General features: G+C 36.4%; 1 protein-coding gene across 1 annotated transcript in view; it reads left to right on the top strand.

Annotated features, from left to right (window-relative positions):
* The first annotated feature begins 4,004 nt into the window (after positions 1-4,004).
* Positions 4,005-6,000, top strand: part of S1P (membrane-bound transcription factor site-1 protease) — a 480,656-nt gene continuing 478,660 nt past the window's right edge. Inside the window, exon 1 of the mRNA XM_090401757.1 lies at positions 4,005-4,157. The gene's annotated coding sequence lies outside the window, so the exon portion shown is untranslated. The remainder of the gene's footprint in view (positions 4,158-6,000) is intronic.

Raw genomic sequence — 6,000 nt, 5'->3', positions numbered from 1 at the left:
CATACTTATTTAAGGAATGCTTGAGTAAAATAAAAATTGTATATTATACTTATATGTAAACGAGGAAAAGATCAATTCGTGCATTTTAAGAGACAAGAGGGCAATTCTATGATATATAATTATTTCCATTTGAAACTAGTTATACCATACTTATGGAATACTTGCCTGTTTTCAATTATAATTGTTAGAACTCAATTAAATTAAATCTGTAACATTTTAAAAAGGAAAGAATATAGGCTTCTATAAGAATCAAAACATCTTTATAAAAAATATAAATTTAATATATGACTAGAATATGTATTAATAACACTTAATTGGAATTTGTAACATCTGTTCAGCACTGTGGAAATGACGTTTGATTTCGATAGCGTTAAACTATCTGTACTGCTGGAAGTCTGATTCTAGTTATTCAACTAGAGAAACTATATGTAAGCCTTTCTTTGACATATCCTAAAGTGAGTAGATCTCTAGCAACTACAAGTCGGGTTTTGCTTTCCTGGAAATTCGGTTTTTAGCATTTGATGAAAATATCGACTAGGACCCATATTATTAAAGACAATAATACAAGTGTTAAGGTTTAGGGCTCTCAGGAACCCTGTAAACCCAACTGAGCGCATTCCTGAGGCAGATTGGGGACACCACCATATATGATGGGATGATCTGAATATATTGAATAAGAACTCTTGGACCAACAGGGCAATAGAGGACTAGTTGTAGAAAGAACGGATAATAATTAATTAATGGAAAATTAACTGGATAGGAAGGGAAGTGGCTGTTCCTGGTTCCTCTATCTGGGTCTGATCTCTTCTTCCACTTACTTTGAGTGAGATTCCTTTTTTTCCTGTCCTATTTGGTATCTCTCTCTTGACTAACTGTTGTTTTCTTCTGACCCTGAAGCCATTAGAGTATTCGAGAGCTAGGGGTTTTCTGATTTAATTCCTAGATGGGATTGGTGTGACTCTTTAGCCTTGTTTGGCGTTATACCTAAGAGAAGGTAACTCTGAAATAAAATCATGGTCTAGTATGTTGAGAGTTCCATGATATGTAGGCCAGCTCCCTGTCTGGGTAAAAATAATATGGCTCCGAATCTCAGCAAGGAAGGCAACAATATGGTGCATCTTTTCGGTGACGACTTTGCAAGAAAAGGACAACGTTTTTTTGGGACATGGAATGTACGCCGTCTAAAGATTAAATATCCTGAGATAATTCAGGAAGTTGAAAAACGGAAAGTAGATATGATGGTCCAAACAGAAAAGAAGAAAGGTAATGGTTTTAAAGTAATGGGTAAATACTGTATCTACATATATTGAGTGAAATTGAAAAAAAGCAGAAGGATAGCTGATGTGTTTATCCTCATAAAAAGTAGCTGGAAGAACCATGTACAAAGTTGGGAAGAAGTAAATGAAATGTTTATAAAAGTAAATCTTGAAGTACATGGACTGGGAATTTTTTATTATTGGAACTTATACACTATCTTCCGATGCCTCACTCGAATGAAAACAAAGAATATTTTGAAGATTTCAGAGAAATTATTGAATTTGCAGACCAGCACAAGGAATTTTTAATGCAGGAAAACTTTAATTGTTGAGTTTCGTGGAGTGACAATCATAATGTGGTGGAGCGTTATGGAGAGATCATGTTAATGATCATGGGCTCAAGTTTGATTCGGGTGTATGAAAATGAGAAGCGTCAGTATTAAATGGATATTATCGACATAGAGATATACATATATTTACATATACCCAAAGCAATGCAGGTCTGAAGTGAATAACTGATCTCATGATAGCTAGATAAGGAGCAAATAATAGCAGGGCAAGATGTGGGATTGTTCCATAGAGCTGAAGGTGGGACAGATTTTTATATCATAATAAGTAAGAGTTTGTATCATCCTGTTGCATGCAGGAGGCCAAATACATACATACATACATACATACATATTTTACATGATCATGTCAGAGTTAGAGTTATTGAGATCCTGGACACAAAATTAAACTCTTACAAGATGGTAGTATACGGATTCATATTTTATATACAAAGTCTTGAGAAGAAATTGGATGTAACCAGAGAGAGAGAGATCGCAATGTGATTTATATGACCATTTAAAGAAATGTACATGAGACTGCTAAAGAGGTCCTTGGGAAGGAAGGTAAGAGGAAAGGATTTATAGAATGGATGAGGCAATAAGTGAGGAAGATAAAAGAAAAGAGATGGTTAAGATCAGTAATACTTTTCAGGACAAAGAGGAGTACAACAATATTAAGAGACAAATGAAAATAATATTAATTATGGCTAAAGAAGAAGTGTAAGAAAGAAAATGCGATGAAATCGAACACCTGGTGGAATATAATAGCTCTTCCGAAAACTGGAGATTTGTGTGACAGGTATGAGCCCCTCATGTAACTCGAACAAGACTTAATATAATTTCCCTCTAAGATTTTTAACATACTATAAAGGCTTATTTTATGAGGATTCAGTGGAATATTATCTGGAGAGAAACATTTGAATCGACATTGGAGGAGGAGAGGTGAACTGTTGAAACATAAAAAATGGAAAGGCAGCTGGCCCTTTTGGAATGGTATTAGTTGATGATCAAGCATGATGGTAGTAAAGTGTTACAGAATCTTAGAACGACATTCAATAAAGTGATTGTAGGTGAGAGTATGAGTAAAACTTGTTTTATACACTATCTGTCTATCTACCAAAAATTGTTCAGACACGCCCATTATTTGAAGTTATGGAACATTCCAAGTTGTTAATAACATAAAAACCGGTTACAGATAGTGGAAAGCAGTATTTCATCTTAGCAGTTGAATACAGGTGGTATGGCAACACGATATGAATTCAGTGACTACGAGAGAGGTGTCATTGTGAGCTGTCACATTGGTGGCATGTCCATATGTGCCATTGCTGCTACTCAACTGGAGCACTCAAAATCAACGGTTGGCAATGTGATCAACAAATTGAGACGTTCTGGCATCACCAGTGGAGGAAATCATCCAGGGCAGCCTCCGAAAATGACTGACAGGAACAGAAGGGTGTTAAAACGGGTAGCAAGCAAAAACCGGATACACTCATTACAGACCATCCGTGATGACTTCTAGAGCACCAGTTACACCACGATGAGCACTAATACTGTACGAAAATACCTCAATTTACTAGGTTTCCACAGAAGAACACACTAGCCGAACATCATAATAAAAGAAGGCGGTCCTGCTGGCCTGGTGCAAAAAGCGTGTTTACTGGACAATTGACCAGTGGAAACGGTGCTTTGGAGCAATGAATGAAGGTTCACCTGTTTCGTGTAGAGGCAGTGTAGTGAACGCTTGTTAATATATTGTGTTGTACCCACAGTAAAGTTTGGTGCTGTAGGAGTGATGGTGTGAGGTTTATTTAGCTGGTTTGGAGCGGGACCACTGGTCGTTCTCGGTAGTTTCATGAAGGCAGCTTAGTACCTTGATATTCTGCAAAATCAGGTGCTGTCTACACTGCGGAGTTTTTAAGGAACTAACCTGTGTTAGTATCATGACAACAATACCCATGCCAGAACCAGTGCTGCACTGGTTCTGTCATGGAGCATTTGATGCAGCACTGAACCATGCCAGTTCACCACTCCTTTGATGCAGGAATGGCAACAAATTCCACCTGTCTGCCGCACATCGGTGGAAAGCCTCCATCAAGGAGGTGATCAAAGCTAAAGTTGGACACACCCGTTATTACGGTTCTCCTGCTGGTATCAGTTGTAAATTTCTAAAGTGTCCGGTTAATTATTGGTAGATAGTGTATATCATCCATCCATAGAAATGGTCTAGTTGTGAAAATATTTCAAATGCAAAATTTGTTTTCTCATGATTGGATAAAGTAAACTATATTTCAGAAGAAAATCGATGAAAATTAACATCGATGTAGTTTTATGAAATGAAGGCTAGGTTAAAATAACCGCCCCTTTACGGCGGATTACAGAAGTAAGAAATTCACTGATGGTGTGCTTGTTTGTTGATTTTGGAATAGTTTTATTGAGATAATACATTTTTTTTTATATATACATATATTAATGAATGTAAAGACCACTAGAAATCTATTTTACTTATCGCAACTGGCCATATTTCTGTTGGATATGTATCCGAAATGTCTTTGGGAACTGTTAACTCTGTTTTCAGGTATGATCACTGGTTGAGCAACATCGTTAGCACTTAGTGTTTAGTTCCTCTACATATAGACTATGACAAATGTTGCTCACATTTTTTTATGTTTTAAACAAGAGAATTAAAGTCACACATGCTTTATCTAATATTTATTTATTTATTGAACAACTACTTTATTCACAATTTTGTAGCATCCTTTTCTGTTGCGAAATGCCTGTTTGCGTCGAGATAACGATGAGACACTCCGGTTGGAAATGCCATCAAATCCGTGTACGATGCGAGGACTCTTGATAAGAGCTTCCTAACTCAAGATTATTTGTTATACCAAGGTGGTGGAGTTTTCAATCCTCCCACACACTCGAACCGACTTGAGAACCACACGTAGTCAACAGACAAAGTATGTGGATTATATGGTGTAGAGCGGCCGCCAGTGATGAATTCACGGAAATATTACATAGGAATAATAATATATGGTACAATTCAAATAAGACCAAAGAATCTTTAAAGCTGCTTGAACTTTAATAGGATATTTTAGTAATACCAATTATTGAAAATCAAGTTTTATGTCTGCTAATAATGAAATGATTGAAAACCAAGCATTTCCTAAATTATATTCTTGTTTTAATTGCTAACCTAAGCATGAACAACAAGAAAAAAGTTAGTCTTGTAGCATAGTCATGAAGGTATATCACATCCAAATTTTGTTTGCTCTTGGGTTAAGAGTTAAAACAACAATATAATTTCTTGCATACTTTGTAACCAAGTGAACACACCTTTTTATAATTATTTTTAATTTAGAGTATTTGAATAATATAGGGCCTCCATAGCTCAATTGGAAGAATGAGGTATGTTGCGCCCTTTGATTGGAAAAAGGCCTAAGTTTGATTCTCGTCATGACGGGAGTCATCTTTATATGGATTTTTTCAATTGAAGATGAGTTAGCCGATCTCATACGGAGGTAGTAAGGTTTTTTCCTTCTGGAAAAACCCGAGTTTTTCATCCTACATACAGACCAATTGACTCTTCAGAACACACTCAATTTACAGACAAAAATACTAGTGGTTGTTGTGGGGAGTAGATGGCGTTGATGTGGATGATGATGGTAGTAGAGGTTTGGTGGGGATGGAGAGTTGTAGAGTAGGTGTCCTCCCTACAGACCAATTGACTCTTCAGAACGCACTCAATTTACAGACAAAAATACTAGTGGTTGTGGTGGGCAGTAGATGGCGTTGATGTAGATGATTATGATGGTAGTAGAAGTTTGGTGGAGATGGAGAGTTGTAGAGTAGGTGTCCGCCTTCGACGAGTCTTTGGACTCCTTGGTGGTGTCACAAAAGAATAATAATATAGTGATATATGATTTTACTTGCATATGGAAAATATGACTAATACATGGATTTAGTTCTTGGTATTTTCATGGGTGTAGCTCTTGCGGATGAGACCTAATTAACAGTTTATAATGAAAGATTATTCAAGGAATCATCATCAGCTCTAAAAAACGTTCCTAACCTCAACAAATTTGGGTGAATGAAACTACCCCAAATTTGGGAGACTTACATTATGAGAACTTCAGCCCAACTACCAAGACAACCAAATTAGCCCGCCAGAGGGCACCATTAAGACTTTAGGAACAATATTAGTTTCTTGCTTTCTTCCTCATTTGCTTTTTTTAGTGCCTGCGTGCACATACTATATCTTTATGTCCCTGAAGATGGCAATGTGACGTTGCCGAAATATAGAAGTTATTCATTAAAGTTACCTTTAATTAATATACTTTATATGCATTGTTAATTCCATAAACTAATTACCAGTTACTAATTAATAGTTGAAAATAGTCTAGATAGTAGCCCTTTCCATA

This window comes from Typopeltis vanoorti, chromosome 12, assembly GCF_054136105.1.
Source record: "Typopeltis vanoorti isolate ZY-2024b chromosome 12, IOZ_Tvanoo_1.0, whole genome shotgun sequence".
Lineage (NCBI taxonomy): Eukaryota > Metazoa > Arthropoda > Arachnida > Uropygi > Thelyphonidae > Typopeltis > Typopeltis vanoorti.
This window is presented reverse-complemented; position numbering and strand designations above follow the sequence as displayed.